The following is a 22,065-nucleotide window of genomic DNA, read 5'->3' as shown; positions in this document are numbered from 1 at the left end:
AAGTGTGGTATACTTGACGTCAAATATACATTTACTTACATATTTTGTCCGTTGCAGAAGATCGAGTTTTCGTAAACGGTGTTCTAAGAGCACAGCTCTCATTTGGGAAGGTAGGCGCGGCAGTTGAGGGCAATCGTGCGCCTCAGATCACTTGCAAAATCGAGTCATAAGTATCGGATAGTAGCAATTACACTCTAGGGAGCTGCTCTCTCCGCAGGAAGCCCAACGCCTACAACCATGGAGCTCGATTTGCGGACATTAAGTCAGCTGCCAAAAGCCTCGCAGTGACACCCTAACCTCAGCACCGCTAGGAATAACGATGACGAAATCGTCTGCAGAAGCAGTGCAAAAATGTTCAAATGTGTGTGAATTTCTAAGGGACCAAACTGCTGAGGTCTTCGATCCCTAGACTTACACACTACTTGAACTAACTTGTTCTAAGAACAACAAACACAACCATGCCCCAGGGAGGACTCGAACCTCCGACGAGCGTGGCCGCTCAGTGACATGGCGCCTCTAGCCGCGTGGCCATTCCGCGCGGCTAAGCAGTGCAACTGAATACAGGATCACCGAGAGAAGCCGGCCGCTGTGACCGAGCGGTTCTAGGCGCTTCATTCCGGAACCACGCTGCTGCTACAGCCGCAGGTTCGAATCCTGCCTGAGGCATGGATGTGTGTCATGTTCTTAGGTCAGTCTAGGGGACTGATGACCTCAGATGTTAAGTCCCATAGTGCTTAGAGCCATTTGAACCATCACTGACAGACATTCCATAGACGCGCTGACAGATGCCATCCGGACACAATGGTCATTACAAATGTACGGACTACAGTAGCGTGCCTCCCGTCATACTAAAATTCTGAGTTATCCACACACTACGGGCTAAGTGCCCCTTGCCCATTATCCTCATTACTCGCGTCATTTCTCCAGTTCCTGTACGCGTTCGATCATCGTGTGCATCCGCACTGAAGTGGTCGTTGACCGTCCTTGCCTTAATTATATGTGCGGTGGGTGTACTTTCGGACGTGACAGAGCATCTGCCTAGTAAGGAGGAGACCCGGGTCCGAATCCCAGTCCGACACAAACTGTCAACTTTTCCCATTGATTTAATGAATGCCCACTGGAAATTAATGTCATTAATTCCTTTGTATGTTAATTTAAATCAGTTTATAGGGTTGTTGTAGACGATCACAAAAAATAACGGCTCCCAGGTGCCTGTACTAAGATTGTGGAAATTACTGTTGATAGTGATCTTGCGAGATGGTTCGGCTGGGATGGCACTACCAATGTGGACTGCAGGTGTCACAGCCGAAGGGCTTCTCGGCAGTGGGCAGGCGCGCGGCTGGCTGCCGCTTACATGGTGCGGCGTGATTTCCCCGCAGGCAGCGTGGGCAGCCGAAACTCATTTCAGGGGGGGGGGGGGGGGGGGCATCACGCGACGTGACAGCCGCGCGGGCTCCTGCGTGATGCTTTTATTTTCCTGTCCGGCTGAAATCCGAAACTCGCGCGAGCCGTCACGCGCCTGTTATCCTGTCTGTACCGAATGCGTAGTTACGCTGCCATCCATCTAACGAGATGAGAGGTACTTTTCCTCTCGTCTGATTAGACAACGCATATTGCGGAAATAATTCGTTGAGTGACATCACCATTCTTTTCCAGTTCCGAGTTTGTCAAAATATGTGCAGAAGGGCTGAATGTAATAATGGCATAAAATTAAACTGTTCATATGAAATCATACCGTCACAAAATTATTCAGTCTGTTTTCCAATATACACTGAATAGCCAAAAAAAAAAAAAACTGGTACACCTTCCTAATGTCGCTAGGACCCCACGAGCACGCAGACGTGCGGCAACATAACGTGGCAAGGGCTCGACTAATGTCTCAAGTAGTGCTTGAGGGAATTGACACCGTGAATCGTGGGGTGTAGATCTCTTCTGAACAGCACGTTGCAAGGCATCCAATATATGCTCAGTCATGCCTGGGGAGTTTGGTGGCCAGCTGAAGTGTTTAAACTCAGCAGAGTGTTCCTGCAGCCACTACGTAACAATTCTGGACTTGCGTGGTGTCGCATTGTCCTACTGGAATTGCCCTAGATGTCGGAATTCACAACGGACATGAATAGACGTTGGTGATCAGACAGGATGCTTACTTACATATCACGTGTGAGAGTTGTATCTAGACATATCAGGGGTCGCACATCACTCAAACTGCACAGGCCCCTCTATAGTCTACACCTGCTTCAACAGTCCCCTGCTACACGGAGGGTCCCTGGATTCATGCGGTTGTCTTCATACCCGTCCACGTCCATAGGCTCGATGCAGTTTGAAACAAGTATCGTCCGACCATCCAATATGTTTCCAGTCATGAACAGTCAAATGTCGGTGATGACGGGCCCAGGTGAGACGGAAAACTCTGCGTCGTGCATTCATCAAGAGTACACGAGAGGACCTTGGGCTTCGAAAGGCCATTTCGAAGATGTTTCGTTGAATGATTCGCACGCTGACACTTCTTGATGGCGCAGCTTTGAAATCGACAGCAATTTGCGGAAGGGTTGCATTTCTGTCACGTTGAACGATTTTCTTCAGTAGTCGTTGGTCCCGTTCTTGCAGGATCTTTTTCGCGATGTAGCAGATTTGATGTTTTACCGGATACGTGGTATTCACGGTTCACTCATGAAATGGTCGTACGGGAAAATCCCCATTTCATCGCTACCTCGGAAATGCTGTGTCCCATCTCTCGTTCGCCGACTATAACACCACTTTCAAAATCAATTAAATCTTGATGACCTGCCATTTTGGCAGCAGTAATGTAACAACTGCGCCAGACACTTGTTGTCTTATATAGGCGTTGCCATCAACAGCGCCCAATTCTGCATGTTTCCGTATCTCTGTAATTGAATATGCATTCCTATACCAGTATCCATAGCGCTTCAGTATATAAGCCGGCCGAAGTGGCCGTGCGGTTAAAGGCGCTGCAGTCTGGAACCGCAAGACCGCTACGGTCGCAGGTTCGAATCCTGCCTCGGGCATGGATGTTTGTGATGTCCTTAGGTTAGTTAGGTTTAACTAGTTCTAAGTTCTAGGGGACTAATTACCTCAGCAGTTGAGTCCCATAGTGCTCAGAGCCATTTGAACCATTTTTTCAGTATATAAGACAGACGAAATGCTCACAGGGTTGAAGGAAAAGTCAAAAACACCAGTTCAAAAGAAGGCAAGTTCTGACAGACGTGAACGTCTGTCTGATAGCAGTTACAAATTACCAACAGAAATAATTTACATAAGAATGGAAAAAAATGGTGGAAGCTGAACTCAGGGAATAACAACTTTTGACCTGTGTATCCTAACGGAATTTATATTTTATTTATGGCGATCAGAATTAAATCAACTTCTTTCCAAAGCACAATGATGATTCACTGTCTACCTATGGCGAGGTCCTTACGACTGGTTCCATCATAACCATTACAGTATGTCGACTCCAAAAGAACTGCTTTTTAATTCATCTTTTAACATTCCTTCTGCCATTGAGTTATATATATGAACTTTTGGTCACCAGCTCTGAAGGAACAACTGAATCTGATGTTTCACAAATGAATATTAATTTACTTTAAACTGAGGAACAACTGTATTTAGTCTAAACACTTTCTCATAGAGGCAAGATGGATCATTGCATCTGAACTGCAACGTATCACTGTGACTATCGAATTTAAGTTAGGCTACACAACAAGTGAGATTCTTAGATACTAAGTATTGCTAATTATACTGCATTTCTCAGATTAACTCAGTTAGTACCAAAATATCAGAGTACGAATGCGGCTATCATATGCAAATAAGATAGATCAGCTCTGTAGAAGGTACTGCGTTTATGACCAAAAACTGAGTTTATGACAAATAAGAATTTCTTGAACAATTTCAGCTCTTAAAAAAACACTGAAAGACATTTGAAAAATATTATTTTCAAGGAACAGGATATGTAATGACTTTAGGTAAATAACTTTAGAAACCATTTGAATAAAGTACATCTATTATAAAAATGATTGACAGTATTTTTGTGAGTTTCACAAAATGACGCAACAGTTCTTGCGCTAAGTGCTGGTGGATCTGTTGACGTACTTTGGTGGTTGATGGTTGTTTCTACGCATCTCAGCAGTATAGGAAAAGAATGCACAAAGCTATTTTACCTGCCACAGACATCACGGTTGACGTTGTTGCGTGTTACGTTTCTGTCTAGATAAAGTACCTGAAACATTGTATCCCGCGACTTTCCCATAGCCACACTAAATATGGGCGTCGAAGACACGTGAAAGCATATATAATATTGAATGAAAAAAGTAATTTAGATTTTCAATATGAATGGTGTTATGTTATTGTAATATCTTTTTCATGTAGTCCCATTATTAAGTTAGATCTTAAAATTTACCAATTCCATTTCACTCGTGAAAGCTAGTGAATTATATATAAGCCACTACAATGTAAATGGCTGAGTATTTTATACCAACATCGGCGGCGACCTGCTCTATTTCATTCTCATAAGCAGATATGGAGCGAGGAAGTAATGACGATATTTATGCAGCATGGGACCTAATCTCTGTATTGGTTCAAATGGTTCAAATAGCTCTGAGCACTATGGGACTTAACATCCATGGTCATCAGTCCCCTAGAACCTAGAACTACTTAAACCTAACTAACCTAAGGACTTCACACAACACCCAGTCATCACAAGGCAATCTCTGTATTGTATTCTCATGATTCATAGTGAAAATATGCTATACAGACTGCAGAATTGTCCACACTCTTCCTCAAATGAAGATTCGCCAATTTATCCCATTGGGATGATGAAGACCCCAAAATTTGGGGCAGTAATGTATTGCTGATCGTATGGATGTTATGTATGGGCTTCCTTTTATCGATGCCCTGCATTTTCCCATAACTTTCAACAAATCTAAGTGCTTCAGTCACTACACAATGTGCTGCGTTTACATGTCCGTTCCACTTCCTCGTATTATCCAGATATTTGAAACATATTACGAGTCTTCAGAATTTACATCAATTTAGCAACCGGATTCTGTCTTTGTTTTTCTCTTTGTTATGGACATAAACTTAAATCTATTCACATTTTAAGAGGGCTGCCGTGAACAACAACAGTTAAAACACTACTTAAATAGTAGTTACATAGTTCTGCGTTTCTGCACGATGAACCAGAAAAATCCACATCCGTAGGAACCAACATCATCAGCGAACAACCTGATCTGTTGACTGTACCGGAGAAATCGGCAACGTTAACTGGAAGCTTCAGCGCCGGCCGCAGTGGCCGAGCGGTTCTAAGCGCTACAGTCTGGAACTGCGCGACCGCTACGGTCGCAGCTTCGAATCCTGCCTCGGGCATGGATGTGTGTGATGTCATTAGGTTAGTTAGGTTTAAGTAGTTATCAGTTCTAGGGGACTGATGACTTCAGAAGTTAAGTACCATAGTGCTCAGAGCCGTTTTTGACCTTCAGCGGGCCTACTGTGCTACGTATGATTTCACCAAATTGCACTATCACTTTTCTGCAATTTACATGTTCACAATTCGTCTAGAGAGAAATTGTGTGTGTGTGTGTGTGTGTGTGTGTGTGTGTGTGTGTGTGTGGTGTGTGCCCACGCATGTGTGTGCATGTATGTGTGTGCATGCGTGTATGTATGCCTATAAATATTGGGACATGCTGGCCAGAGCTCGGGTTGCGACCTCTACCCACTTTTCCTCCACCCCACCGTTTGGGCGTCAGGAATGTGGGTTCGATGCTCACAAGGGATAAAAAAAAATGAGATGGCACAGTGGTCAGAGCATCTGTCTAGTAAGCAGGAAACCCGGATTCAAATCGCAGTCCGGCGCAGATTTTCAACTTTCCTCATTGATATAATCAATAAGGAAAGTTGATCTAATCAGCGTCCGATGACAGATAATGTCATTGAATCCTCTTTGTCCTGATTCCTAGTGGCTGCCGGATCAAAATTTACATTAGCTGGCATCGGACTTTCACTGACCAAAGTTGCGACGTTGTCGAGCTATGTACTATCTGCAGACCGTCGCTACAGTCATTCGCTCCCTGTGGGAAAAGAAAATTGCTTTAGGGTCTCCTTCTTCTACAAATATCACTTTCAGATTCTGAAATTCAGTGTCTTCTAAACATGTCAGAACTTTGTTTTTAATTTTGATTAGAGCCAGAGATAAGTTAAGTTTTTGGAAACCGGTTAAATCTTCCCAGCGGAAAACAGCTTAAGCATTAACACTTAATATTTGGAAACCTGTTGCCTTATGTCATGTACCTTACCGGGGATGGTGGGTGTAGGCAGTACATAGGTAGTGCAGTTGTTCAAAATGGTTCAAATGGCTCTGAGGACAATGGGTCTTAACATCTATGGTCATCAGTCCCCTAGAACTTAGAACTACTTAAATCTAACTAACCTAAGGACATCACACACATCCATGCCCGAGGCAGGATTCGAACCTGCGACCGCAGCGGTCACGCGGTTCCAGACTGTAGCGTCTAGAACCACACGGCCTCACCGGCCGGCAGTGCAGCTGTTGTTCGTGTACACAGCACTACGTTTGCTTTAGTCTTTAGATAGGCAGAATGAAGCCATATGAAAAGAAATCTTCGCAAATGATACGATATCAGAGTAAAATCCTGGCTCACAAACGTTAAGTTCAGTAAAGGAAACAGAAATACTTCGCCACTGCACTAAAGAAACTAAATGCGTTACGTTATTGCGGGAGCAACTGATTACGAATCTCTGGGGCGCAGGCACTGGGGTCCTCAGGAATGCTCCATTTCACCGCGTTTAGGCAGTAGTGCTCCCCACAAGGGAAAATCTTACTATGGTCGAAGAAAACAATAGGTCTTTGTCAACGCGGAGGACATGAGTAGGGAATGAGTTTGGAAACCGTTAAGGTAAAGGAAAAAAAGCTAAGAAATAAAATTACTCAACCTATGCACATTGCAGAGACAATTTTAAAACAAAACTGTTTCTTACGAACTTAATCTATAGCTAATCGAACTGATTGGAAACGTATTAAATGAAAACAATGTCAACAATGAGTATAAGAAATTTTCCGTTTACAACTTTGTAGCATCAGACGCAAAGCTGCACATATGATATAACTGCAGAAGTCTAATCGAAAAGATGAACACACATTCCATACTAAAAAGGAACATTGAAGTTACGAAGCTTTATTGGAATAGAAACTGTAAAAGATTGTAATTGTCAATGAACTACAAGTAGGAGAGAGGAAATTAATGTGACCAGAAAATCAGTGCAGCGACAGTCAACTGTCGGATCTTAGTAAAGTACTATTTAAAATGGCTTATGATTCATTATATAGTTTACGACTCCATACATTGTCGTACACTGAATTGACAATTTAATACGGCATACGGTGACATGCACTAAGGTGACAAAAGTCATGGGATAGCGGTATGTACAATTATGTATAGCGGTGATATGGCGTACACAAGGTACAGAAGACCAGTGTGAGCGAGGAATGTCATTTGTACTCAGGTAATTCTTTTATGATGGTTGGCGTGTTCGTGGCGTGTTTGTTGCTTTTAGAAGTAGTTTATCTAGCCAAATTGGAGTAGATAGTGCTTGTGAGTTAGTATGCGTATAGGTAATTCTTGGCAATCGGAATAAAATAATAATTGGACCCTTTTACTGACCTCCCAACTCAGATGATAAAATTTCTGAAATGATTCAAGCACATAGCAGATTCATACAATTGTAGTTGGCAGTGACTTCAATTTACACACGATACATTGGCGGAAATACATGTTTAAATCCGGAGGTACCAATAAAATGTCATCAGAAATCGTGCAAAACGCAATCTCTGAAAATCATTTCGAGCGATTAGTTCATGAGCCCTTTCGAATAGTAAACAATTGTGAAAACTTGATTTCTTATCAACAAATATTCCTAAGCTAACAATGAGCATCAAAACGGATTCATGGATTGGTGAGCACGGGGCTATGGCGAGACGGAATACCGCAGCTCCCAAATTCACGAAAAATAAACTAAAATATATCTATTTAAAAAAGCGGATAAAAATTCGCTTGATGGTTTCCAGAACGACAATCTCCTCCTTCCAAACTAACACAACAGGTGTAGACCAGATCACATAACTAATGAGGAGGTATTGAATAGAATTGGGGAGAAGAGGAGTTGTGTAGACCAGATGTGGCTTCAACTCGGAGAAAGAGTACCGGCAGCAGTTGGGAGATTTGTACCAAATAAATTGACAATCAATGGAGCTGATGCCCCATGGTACACAAAAAAGGTCAGAACACTGTTTCAGAAACAACAAAAAAGAAAAATGCCAAATTTAAACAAATGCAAAACCCCCAAGACTGGTGATTTTACATAGAATCTCGAAAATTACGACAGTCTTCAATGCGATATGGTTATAATGGTTTCCACAACGAAACTTTATCTCAAAACCTGGCAGAAAATACAAAGAGATTCTGTTCGTATGTAAAGTGTGCTACGGCCAAGACATAATGAATTCCTTCCCTGCGCGATACCAATGGAAATACTCTCGATGACAGTGGTACTGTAGCAAAGTTATAAAATACTGCCTCCCTAAATTTCATCACCAAAGAAGACAAAGTAAATACTGCGAAATTCGAAGCACGAACCGCTGCCAACAAGAGTATCTTAGATGTACACTACTGACCATTAAAATTGCTACACCACGAAGATGACGTGCTACACACGCGAAATTCAACCGACAGGAAGAAGATGCTGTGATATGCAAAAGATTAGCTTTTCAGAACATTCACACAAGGTTGGCGCCGATGGCGACACCTACAACGTCCTGACATGAGGAAAGTTTCCAACTGATTTTTCATACACAAACAGCAGCTGACCGGCGTTGTCTGGTGAAACGTTGTTGTGATGCCTTGTGTAAGGGGGAGAAATGCGTACCATCAAATTTCCGAATTTGATAAAGGTCGGATTGTAGCCTATCGCGATTGCGGTTTATCGTATCGCGACATTGCTGCTCGTGTTGGTCGAGATCCAATGACTGTTAGCAGAATATGGAATCGGTCGGTTCAGGACGGTAATACGGAACGCCGTGCTGGATCCCAACGGACTCGTATCACTAGCGGTCGAGATGACAGGCATCTTATCCGCATGGCTGTAACGGATCGTGCAGCCACGTCTCGATCCCTGAGTCAACAGATGGGGACCTTTGCAAGACAACAACCATCTACGCGAACAGTTCGACAACGTTTGCAGCAGCTTGGACTATCAGCTCGGAGACCATGGCTGCGGTTACCCTTGACGCTGCATCACAGACAGCAGCGCCTGCGATGGTGTACTCAACGACGAACTAGAGTCCACGAAATGCAAAACGTATTTTTTTCGGATGAATCCAGGTTCTGTTTACAGCATCATGATGGTCTCATCCGTGTTTGGCGACATCGCGGTGAATGCACATTGGAAGCGTGTATTCGTCATCGCCATACTGGCGTATCACCCGGCGTGATGGGTTGGGGTGCCATTGGTTACACGTATCGGTCATCCCTTGTTCGCATTGACAGCAATCTGAACAGTGGACGTTACATTTCAGATGTGTTACGACCCGTGGCTCCACCCTTCATTCGATCCCTGCAAAACCCTACATTTCAGCAGTATAATGCACGACCGCATGTTGCAGGTACTGTACGCGCCTTTCTGGATACAGAAAATGTTCTACTGCTGCCCCGGCCAGCACATTCTGCAGATCTCTCACCAATTGAAAACGTCTGGTCAATGGTGGCCAAGCAACTGGCTCGTCACAAAACGCCAGTCAGTACTCTTGGTTGAACTGTGGTATCGTCTTGAAGCTGCATGGGCAGCTGTACGTGTACACGCCATCCAAGGTCTGTTTGAATCAATGTCCAGGCGTATCAAGGCCGTTATTACGGCCAGAGGTGGTTGTTCTGGGTACTGATTTCTCAGGATCTATGCACCCAAATTGCGTGAAAATGTAATCACATTTCAGTTCTAGTATAATATATTTGTCCAATGAATATCCGTTTATCATTTGCATTTCTTCTTGGTGTAGTAATTTTAAGGGCCAGTAGTGTAGAAATACTCGGCATAAGCAACGTAAATCGCTTAATAAAGCCAAGTCTTTCGGTTCAAGATGTATACTAAATAGGTTTCTTTCGGAGTATGCCGATGCAATAGCTCCATACTTAACAATCATATACAGTCGTTCGCTGGATGAAAGATCCGCATACAATGACTTAGAAGCTGCACAGGTCACACCAATATTCAAGAAAGACGGTGGGAGTAATCCACTAAATTACAGGCCCATATCTTTAACGTTGATATGCAACTAGATTTTGAACATACATTGTGTGCGAACATTGTGAATTACATGGAAGAGAACGGTCTATTGGCACACAGTCAACGAGGATTTAGAAGACATCGTTCTTGTGAAATACAACTAGCTCTTTACTCACAAGAAGATAGAATATTTCCTGTGTGTGTGTGTGTGTGTGTGTGTGTGAGAGAGAGAGAGAGAGAGAGAGAGAGAGACAGAGACAGAGAGACAGAGAGAGGGGCCGCGCATTTCTTGACATGGTGCCTCAAACTGCGCGGCAATTCCACGCGGCCGATTTCCTGTCAGATGTTTCACAGTTCGTAGAAACTGACGGAAATTCATCGAGGTAAACACAAGCGTTTCTGGCGTTCCGCAAGGTAGTATTATAGGCCCTCTGTTGTTTCTTATCTATATAAACTATGTAGGAGACAAGCTGAGCAGTCGTCCGTTATTTATCGTCTGGGAAAGTCATCAGAAGATCAAAATATATTGAAAAATAGTTTACATAAAGTATCTGTATGGTGCGAATATTGAGAATCGACGGTAAATAATGAAAAGTGTAGGGTCTTCCACATGAGTTCTAAAATGAATCTGTTAAACTCTGGCTATATGAAAAATCTATCAAATCTACAGGTCATTAATTGAACTAAATTCTTAGGAGCTACAATTACGAACAACCTAAATTGGAAAGAAAACATAGAAAATGCTGTCGGGAAGGCGAACCAAATACCGCGATTTCTTGGAAGAATACTTAGAAGATGGAACATACAATATGTGATAAAAAGTATCCGGACACCCCCAAAAACATACATATTTCATTCTAGGTGCATTGTGCTGCCACCTACTACCAGGACTCCCAGGTACTCCATATCAGCGACCTCAGTAGTTGTTAGACATCGTGACAGAGCAGAATAGGGAGCACCGCACGACACGCGGACTTCGAAGGTAGTCAGGTGATTGGATGTCACTTGGGTCATATGTCTGTACGCAAGATTTTCACACTACTAAAAATACCTAGGTCCACTGTTTCCAATGCGATAGTGAAGTGGAAACGTGAAGGGACACGTACAGCAGAAAAGCGTACCGGCTGACCTCGTCTGTTGACTGACTGAGACCGGCGACAGCTGAAGAGGATCGTAATGTGCAAGGCAGACATCTATCAGACCATCACACAGAATTCCAAACTGCGTCAGTATTCACTGCAAGTACTATGACAGGCGAGAGGTGAGAAAACTTGGATTTCATCGTCGAGCTGCTGCTCATAAGCCACACATCACAGTACACAATGTGGCGAACCTATGGCAGGGATTGGATGTGGTGAATGCTCATCTGCTAGCGTGTGTAGCGCCAACAGTAACATTCTGATGCGATGGTATTATGGTGTGGTCGTGTTTTTAATGGAGGGTCTTGCACCACTTGTTTCGCATGGCACTATCACAGCACAGGCCCACATTGATGCGTTAAGCAACTTCTTGCTTCCTACTGTTGAAGAGCAATTCGGGGATGTTGATTGCATCTTTCAACACGATGGAACACCTGTTAATAATGGACGTCCTCTGGCGGAGTGGCTACACGACAATAACATCCCTGTAATGAACTGGCTTGCACAGAGTCCTGACCTGAATCATACAGAACACGTTTGGGATGCTTTGCAACGCCGACTTCATTATAAAATGTCTCTAAGAACTATGGGACTAAAATGGTTCAAATGGCTCTGAGCACTATGGGACGTAACATCTATTGTCATCAGTCCCCTAGAACTTACAACTACTGAAACCTAACTAACCTAAGGACATCAGACAACACCCAGTCATCACGTATGGGACTAAACATCTGAGGTCATCAGTCTCATAGACTTAGAACTACTTAAACCTAACTAACCTAAGGACATAACACGCATCCATGCCCGAGGCAGGATTCGAACCTGCGGTCGTAGCAGCAGCTCGGTTCCGGACGGAAGCGCCTAGAACCACTCGGCCACAGCGGCCGGTGATTAATTTTTAATTGTGTGGTTATTTATACAGCACATAAAATACACCAGGTGTCTGCCGCTGCATCATTCCGTGTGGTGTTTCTAAACCATTCTTGGACGGACAGTTCCGCATGACTCCAGCTGTGGTGTGGTACCAGGTGGTTATAACTAAGTGTGGGTACTCCAGGAGGTACACCGTGGTTGTAATTGTGATATGGCAGTGGAACGTGGTATATACGCTATTGCATTAATGCAGAACTGTTTGACACAGAAAATATTAGTTCTAATTTTGGTAACCAAATACAAATACGGCGCTGTATAGTGTCTATATGATGGTATGTTATCCATGCTGTTCTTCGACAAGCTGTCCGCCCCCGGTAGCTGAGTGGTCAGTCTGCTTTCCGCAGCGCTGCGGCGAGGACGTCTTGTTTACGTCCCGTCCCGTCCGCGCGGTCGCCGGTGCCCGGAGTTGTTTACTACTTCGTCTTCGCTAGTTTAGAGTCCATCACTACCGACGCAATATGGCACATTCATACAGACAAGATCAGTTTTCAAACCGATCATGCACGACTGCGAGCTTTTGAAGTGGAACGTTTTCTACGTGACAACGTTAAAATTGAACCGCGGCACGTAATTGGTATCCATCTCTCTATCACGAGCAGTGTTGTCTACGTCAGGTTAGTACGTGACGAGGTGTGCAACAGAATCGTGCGCGCACATGCTTACGATCTTAAATTCAAACTAACTGATGTCCATATTGGGGCGGTCTCTATCGATCACGCGGGGCTTGGCCTCCGTACGATATGCGTCTTCGAACTCCCTTTCGAAATACCACCGGACGTAGTCACCGCGGCTTTCCAGCCTTACGGCAGAGTGGTCAGCCACATGGCCGAAAAATGGACCACCTTTACAACGTCCCCCTTCTTAACGGGGTACGACAGATAAAAATTGAACTGACCAAATATGTACCATCATATATGGTCATCGACGGATGTAGGGCGATCATTATGTACGACGGTCAGCCACGCACTTGCTCCGGTTGTGGCCATGAAGGGCACGTCCGGTCGGATTGCCACCGACGACGGCTTACTCAAATCCCGACAGGTGAATCTATGAATCCTTCTACGGTGACGATCCTTCCTCTCAATTACGCCGAGGTTGCACGTGCAGCAACCCTTTCCGATGCTGACCACATTAGTCCGATAGCCGCCCCCGATAGCAAAACCATGATGGTTTCTTCAGTACCGGATCCTCCCTCTACAACGGCGCCCCCACCTGAAGACAATCACTGGCCGACCTTGCAAGAAGGCATGGATGCAAGACTGGACATTGACCCACGGGTTGTGCCGACAGCGGATTTTCTTCCGGACACAGGAGCAGCTGAAGAAATTCACCCACATTCGGATACTGAAACACACGTCCGTAAACAGCGTTCACCTCGGAAACACAAGAGACGGCGGCGTGCTCCATCGGACGAATGTTTGCAGCGATCGTCTGACATGGACTGTGGACACTCCGACGACGGTACCGGTCGTACAGAGGCCGCAGTAACATCCCACCCAACAGATCGCCATGGTGACGGCTTCAGTCCGTCCGACCCTACAGAACAGCAGGATCACACGCAGACAGCCGCTGCCGATTCCCAGCCAGTAGAGCTGATGGAGCCAGCGCAGAGTGCCGCAGCAGCCACAAACAGCCACCAACAGCCGATGGTATTTCGTGGCGACTGGGCGGACGACGGTGGGGAGAATTCCTTGCCCATTGTGTCGGACGCTATGGATAGACCTCAAACTTATCGTGTTGCGATTATAAACATCAACACTATACGGACGCGCGCTAAGTTATCCTTGCTTCAGGATATGTTGAATTCTGCTTCCATCGATATAGCCCTTCTCCAGGAAGTGTACGTCGATGACTTCCCAGGCATGTACGGTTACTATGCTTGCGTCTCTCCAGATTCCCCCACAGGCAGCGGTGTCGCTGTACTTCTCCGGGAAGGGATAGTGGCGGACGATATCCTCTCTGTGCCTGGGGCAAGAGGAATGGCACTCACAGTACTAGGTGTCCACCTTATCAATATCTACGCGCCTTCAGGGACGGACAAGCGTCGTGAACGTTCACGTTTCTTTTCGGAAGGCGTCGCCCCGCTCTTCCAAGGCCGCCACGACCATCTGGTGTTTGGAGGTGCCTACAATTGCGTACTGGCGCCCAGAGACTAACTCCCACGACATAATCCGTGCCCGGAACTCGAGACGCTAATTCGAGACCTGCAGATGGTGGACACTTGGGAACATCTTCACGGCCACCGACCGGGATCCACACACGCCACGAGTGACTATTCCAGTCGCATCGACCGGATTTATGTCTCACGCTCGCTCGCCGCTGGAACACAGGATGCGGAACTGTGGCCTGCAGCCTTCTCGGACCACTCAGCTTACACTTGTGCGGTCACTCTGCCGCGGCAACAAGTGTGGAGAAGCCGCAGCCCGTGGAAATTAAACATCGCTCATCTGTCGTACCCGGATTGCCGCCAAGCCATTGAGGATACGTGACATTCGTGTGAACATCGCCTCCGAGCATATCCCACAACGATCCGCTGGTGGTTGGACTGCGCCAAACCGGCACTGAGGCGAACGTTGATAACCTACGGTCGCGACCACGCTGCTTGGCGTAGACATACACTCAAGTTTTACTTCAGGGCACTGCGCGACTGCGATGCTATGGCGCCGTCTCCGGAACGACAAACGGTGGTCCAACGTGCGAAGGCTCAGATCATCGCTAATATGCGGCGCCACCTAGAGGGGGCGGTCATCCGCTCGAAGACGCAGGATCGGATTCCGAGCGAACGCCCGTCGATGTTCCACGTACTTCGTGAACGTAAACGACGCCAACGAGCGCTGATACGCTTCATCGACACGGAGGATGGTCCTCGCCTCAACACGCAACAAGACATAAACACAGCGTTCTACGATCATTATTCCCAGCTCTATTCCGCTCAGACCCCTGATCCAACAGCACTTGAGGACGTCTCTCAGACAATTTAAGGCACCGTCACCCCGGCAATGGAAGCGGCCTTGATGGGAGAAATTACGGAAGAAGAAGTGATCGACGCCATTAAAAGAGGAGCTGACAACACGTCTCCGGGTCCTGATGTCCTCCCCTTGGAATTTTCCCGGACTTTTCGATATTTATTGGCCACCCGACGGACGGACGTCGCGAACTACTATCCCCGGAAGTGCCGCTCCCTTCGGTCCTTGTGGAAGGGATGATTATTCCTATTCACAAACCGTACGGTGGCTCACGGCTGCAGGACTACCGCCCGTTGACGCTATTGAACTGCGACTTTAAGATATTTTCTCGACTGTTGGCGGCGCGGATACACCAGACCTTACGAAACGTTATCTCACCCGATCAAATGTCATTAGGAGGCGACAATAATATTCAAACAGCACTCAGTGAATATCGTGACTAGATCTCACTGGCGAGGGCATGTCGTCTGTAGGGTGCACTGGCGGCAATCGATTTCAGTCAAGCTTTCGACCGAATGGACCAAGACTATTTGGAAGCGGTCCTCCGACATATGCGGTACCCACAGCCATTCGTCACTGTCGTCATGCGACTACCCCGTGGCGCGACATCCAAGGTGATCGTCAACGGCTGACCTACGCAGCCCCTCACCATTTCTCGATCGATACGCCAAGGCTGCCCTCTGTCCAATTTACTTTACGCTGTGGACGTGGAACCACTCCTATGGGGCCTGCGCCAACGACTAACTGGTATGACGGTACGAGGCCACACTTTCCGATGTAAAGCGTACGCTGACGACCTCGTGATTGTCATCCGCAACGCCGAAGACACCGCTAGCGCACTGACTTGGATAGCAACGTACAGCATGGCCACTGGTAGGCGTATCAACGTCGCAAAATCAGTGGCAATGAACATAGGGATTGTCTGAGGACAGTGTCACCCCCTTCGCAAAATCAGTGGCAATGAACATAGGGGTCGGATTGTCTGAGGACAGTGTCACCCCCTTACAACTCAGAAATACTTTGAAATGTCTCGGTATTGATTTTACGACGAACCGCTGCTCACAACTTTCGACGGATTTTACGGAATGTTCGGACTGGGATTGCCAACAACCGCCTACGAGCCCTGAACATCATCCAACGGACCCAGTATGTCAAGACACATTTAGCGTCACGTGTTCCGCACATTGCCCAGATATTACCTATACCGGTGGTGTTAGCTCGCCGTATACTTGTGGTTTTTGGGTCATTCGTGAGTTCAGGAATGCTTTTCAAGATCAAATATGAGACTGCCATCCTTCTCCCGGATCGGGGTGGGCTTGACCTTTATCACGTTCATGACAGAGCGGTTGCCCTATTTGTGAGCACATTAGTCAAACTATGGCACCGCCGTCCGGACAGCCTGACGAGTTTGTTAATAGAAGAACAAGCACCGCCCTCCCAGTTGCCACCTGTGCCGATACACCACGTCCCCTCCTCGCTCTTTTACAGCGGTGTGTTTTACCTCGAACTCAGTTACGTTCGACTTGCCTTACCAACGACTCAACTGGCGACGGCAAAGACGGTTTATCGAGTCCTGAAACGTGGTCGACCCGATAACGTCGTGGAGAGGAAGCATCCCAACGTCAACTGGCGAGTAGTGTGGAGGACAATTCACCACGTAACACGGGACACTGACGTCACGGAGATGTGGTATATCACTGTCAACGGTAAGCAGGTGACCAGATCAAGGCTACATGCGATCCACATGGTAGACTCACCCACGTGCACGAGCTGTGGCGTTCAAGACAACGATGAACAACGTCTTAGCTGTGGTGAGTCTACGGCAGTGTGGCACTTAGTGAGGCAAATATCAGCATACTTCCTTCCAGAAACGCCGAATCATATCGACGCTAAGACTATCTCATTCCCGGATGAGACGTATTACCCACGCACGAAAACTGATGCCATGACGCGGCTTCGTGGACATGCAGTGCATTATTTGTTTCAAGACGGCACTAAGTACACTTTAGACCTTTGGAACTATCTACAGGAACGACATTGCAAGATCCTCCGTAAACCAAAGTATCGACAATATTTTTCCAATTATTTGTGGAGTGCGTTCCACGACCCTCCACGTAGCTCGAACATCACGGGTAAGAGAAGCTAAAATTACAAGACAGTGATAGAACACTACACGATACAACGTGGGATCTAACCTGGTCATTACGAGAAGTCATACCTGGATGAAACAGCAGATGGAGAGTTTCGTCGCGAACCCTCGCACTCTATAGCTTATAGCAGTATTTGCCCCATTTCCTATTTTTGTCCCCGGACCGAAAAGGTTTACGCAAAATGTAGCACCGGTTAATGGTGGTATGGATTCCACCCTTAGGTTTTGTTTCATGGCTCCGTTAACCCCACACTTTGCTCTCTTTCTTTATGCCTTTTGCTAAAACTGTAAGCATGTTTTCAGTTATGTGCGTCCCCAACTCGACGCAACGAGTGTATTTACTAGTTTTCAGTTACTTACTGTTTAAAAAAAATACAAAAAAATTACAAGAAAAATAAAAAATATTAAAAATAAATAAATAAAAAAATAAAAAAAGTGGTCAGTGCTACAGACTGTCAATCCTAAGGGCCCGGGTTCGATTCCCGGCTGGGTCGGAGATTTTCTCCGCTCAGGGACTGGGTGTTGTGTTGTATTAATCATCATCATTTCAGCCTCATCGACGCGCAAGTCGCCGAAGTGGCGTCAAATCGAAAGACTTGCACGAGGCAGACGGTCTACCCGACGGGAGGCCGTCGTCGCCCGCCATTTGTGTTTTTTTTTTCGACAAGTTATAACCGCTTATTATAAAATCAACATTACACATTTCTCACTTGTCTGACGTTTTCTGCCCACGTCTTATTCCTAATCGACCACATATGGAAACATTTCTATATGTCTATCTTGCATTCACAGCATTAGATCGGCACCTAATGGTCAAAACCGGAACTAACTTTTTTTCAGCGTAAATCGGTTTTGCATTAACACTTTATCATATCTGTCAAGTTTCACTGCCAGAGGGTAATTACAGCCCACACTGGAAATCTGTGAGCAGTTGAATTTTAATTGTATCCACTCGGTGTAAAACACAGCAGATGGCCGTCATCATGAAGTCATAAAACAGAGTAGCACGTCCTCAGGAAACACAAATGCTGTAGTTTCCTCTTCCTTTCAGCTTTTCGCTATACCAACGCAGCATGGCCATATTAACTAAAGTTACAAGGACAGGCAGTCAGCCATCCTGTGTCAGTAAACTGTTGCGTAACGCTCCTTCTCGGATTCTAAAGAGACCTGTGTCTTCCTCATTTTATTCATGTATCACCTCCTTAACCGCAAATTCTTGAATGTTTATCTACAGATTGTAACAAATAAATTGTGGTCAGAATCTACATTTGATCCCGGAAATGTTGTTTCGAAATCTCAGTCAAGCCTTTACGTAACCACTATGAAACCTTTCAGTGTCTCCAACCATCTCGCATGTTTATGAATGAAACCAAGTGTTACTGATGATTAAATAACGCTCTGTGCAGGATTCTTCCAGGCGACTTCTTCTTTCATTCTTTTCCCCCGAGTTCATTTACTCCTATTATTTTTCCTTCTCTCCTTCTTCCTAATGTCGAGTTCCACTGCCACAATCAGAAGTACAGTTTCGTTTTTGTTACTTATCTCAATAATTTCTTTCATCTCATCGTACATTCTTTCAATCTATCCACCATCTGCAGAGGTGGGTGTTGCCTTCGTGTATGTCTTGGTTACCACAATATGTTAGATATGCTGTCCATAGGAGGTTTTATGCATTTTTGTTTTCTTCTTCATTTGTAAGGTGGCTATAATTTCGGGCCTTACAAGCTATCACCTACATACTTTGCCGTGATTTACAACCAGAATTAGGTATCATTTGCTAAGTTTTACATCATACATATGAATATTTAAAGAAGACTGACATTGTCGCATACACCTTGTAAACAGTTCCCAACGCTTATTGCATGAAAGGTGATGGAGTGTCTTTATTATCAAAACGGCGTAATGAATGATTGCCTATACTTGTAGAAGTTGGAACGCCAATGGAAATGAAATGGCAGGCGTAACTCAAGCCCTGGGTGGAAAAGCCCACAAAGGTGTGTTGCTCCTGCTTGACACAGGAAGTAGCCAAGACGGACGGTCGGGGCACCTGAGCGCTGAAGCACAATACGGTGGCTGCCGCCCGGTATTGTAGCGGGAATGGAAGGATAACCGGATAATACTTCGGAAACTCTGAAAATCTTTGACGCAACAAAGAGAAACGAGGAAGCGTTAACTCGGAAATCACGCAGGCTAAGTTATTTCCGCGGATTTTTACTCTGAGAAGCGTACTATTGTATGTATTCCTAATTAACAGGGATAGATATTTCCTCGCCAACTTGCCGCACTGGACTGCAGAAGACTAATGTATGTTTGGTCAGCGTACGGAAGAATCTGTAGAGAGGGAGAATATTCCGTGGTTTCGAGAATATGATTAGCTTTCTGCAGTTACGAGGGAGGGGAGCCGAGCTTTGCTGGGAAGCCAGCAGTGGAGAGAAAGTAGTCTTCCGATTTCAGCGCCCTTGTTTGACGGTCGCTCAGTATCAACTTTTGTTGGTACAGACGGACTATCGGACGTTGTAGCCGAGTGGTTCTAGGCTCTACAGTCTGGAACCGCACGACCACTACGGTCGCAGGTTCGAATCCTGCCTCGGGCATGGATGTGTGTGATGTCCTTAGGTTAGTTAGGTTTAAGTAGTCCTAAGTTCTAGGGGACTGCTGACCTCAGCAGTTAAGTCCCATAGTGCTCAGAGCTATTTGAACCATTTGAGCCATAGACGGACATGCTGTCTTTGCTCTCAGGAGATTTTATAGTGAGAATGGTTAGGCACTATCCTGTTGCGAACTTTTACGATTCGGGACTTCACCTTCGCGTATGCAGCATTCAGTGATTGAGAGCACTTCTTCCGTCTATATTCACGTAGGAACGTTATCTGATTTCCGTCCGTGTGGCTGGGAGTTCGCGTATTTGTCTGTAGAACACAGAGAGGAGAAGACAGTATTATATTATACTAGTCAGAGGACCGCCTTCTGCCGTCCTAGTGTTAGAAAGAGTTTATTTTGTGGCTGGAGTTCTTCCATCGTCGCAGACATGTACGAGAACCATCACTGTGTCGCACTGGACGCAGTATATATAGTGATATTGCTAATTGCTTCAGCTTGTTAGCACTATAAGCCTAAACAGCTGTGATCACGTAAATTCTATTTCCACTGAGGTTGCACACCACGGTAGATCATCTTTGAAAGTAGTGTCTTCTAGTGTTTAGTACGTAGATGGTGTCAGTCATCTCCCGTTATTTATATTAGATCGCGTAGCCATAAAAAGGGGTAGATTTGGGCAATTGATCAATCATATTAGTTAGGACATTCATTTGTATCTCTTTATATCCATTGGACATTGGTATATAGGCTTTTGTAACACATAAAAGGGGTTTTAATCTACATTAAATGTATAACCAGAAACAGCATTTATCACTTTGTAGCTACTACTAGTTCCCTTAATCATCTACTTATGTTGATGTTGTAATTCATATGTTAAAGACCAAGAAGGAGGAGATAATATCACCATTAAGAGATCGTAAGATCTGCTTCAGGCGGTAATCAGACAGGGCCAAATCTTCATTTTCGCATTCAGTATTTTCCTTAGTGCACATTCATTTTACACCCACCTGGAGTACCGTCTTGGACATTATTAAAACTTGCCCTGGATTAGCACGACTTGTCCACATCTCGTGGTCGTGCGGTAGCGTTCTCGCTTCCCACGCCCCGGTTCCCGGGTTCGATTCCCGGCGGGAATGACTCGTGATGACTGGGTGTTGTGTGCTGTCCTTAGGTTAGGTTTAAGTAGTTCTAAGTTCTAGGGGACTGACCATAGATGTTAAGTCCCATAGAGCTGAGAGCCATTTGAACCATTTTTAGCACGACTTGGTTTTGTATTTATAACCCCGTACACACTAGGCCACTGGTTCTGTCATTCTTGCCACCAGACTGCACTAATTTCCATTAAACCTAACATCAATATATCCATTTCCCTTTTTAGATTCTCTAAAGTACCTGCTTTATTAAAGGATGTAACACTTCTTGCCCCGCCCTGTAGAAAACTACTCTTCTTCTTTGACTTGATTGTGACATCCCCATGAGTATTCCACACACAGATGAAAATTTAGGCCTGTTTAATCTCCGCAGTATTTTACAGAAGGGGACCCCTTCATTATGTAAGCGTACAGTAGAGCTGCACAACCTTGGGAGAAATAAAGGTCTAATTTTCAGCCCCTGCAAATACTGGAAACACTGCTGACCCTCTTCAGGAATAATACGTTTGTCTAGTCTGTCCACAGATACTCTTCCGATATGGTGACAGCTACAGTAACACTACTGGTACTGCTAATGCAAGAAGACTTACTCACGGCGTAGAGGTCCATTGCCGTGGGAGTTTGTTCCCTGTATTGTTCAAAATTTAAATGGCACTGAGCACTTTGGGACTTAACTTCTGTGGTCATCAGTCCCCTAGAACTTAGAACTACTTAAACCTAACAAACCTAAGGACATCATACACATCCATGTCCGAGGCAGGATTCGAACCTGCGACCGTAGCGGTCGCGTGGCTCCAGGCTGTAGCGCCTAGAACCGCTCGGCC

General features: G+C 45.5%; 1 pseudogene; it reads right to left on the bottom strand.

The window, feature by feature from the left end:
• The window catches only part of LOC126260464 (uncharacterized), a 52,040-nt pseudogene extending 30,190 nt beyond the window's left edge, over window positions 1-21,850 (bottom strand).
• Between the last annotated feature and the right edge of the window lie 215 nt (window positions 21,851-22,065).

Source organism: Schistocerca nitens, chromosome 5 (genome assembly GCF_023898315.1).
Source record: "Schistocerca nitens isolate TAMUIC-IGC-003100 chromosome 5, iqSchNite1.1, whole genome shotgun sequence".
NCBI classification, from domain to species: Eukaryota; Metazoa; Arthropoda; class Insecta; order Orthoptera; family Acrididae; genus Schistocerca; species Schistocerca nitens.
This window is presented reverse-complemented; position numbering and strand designations above follow the sequence as displayed.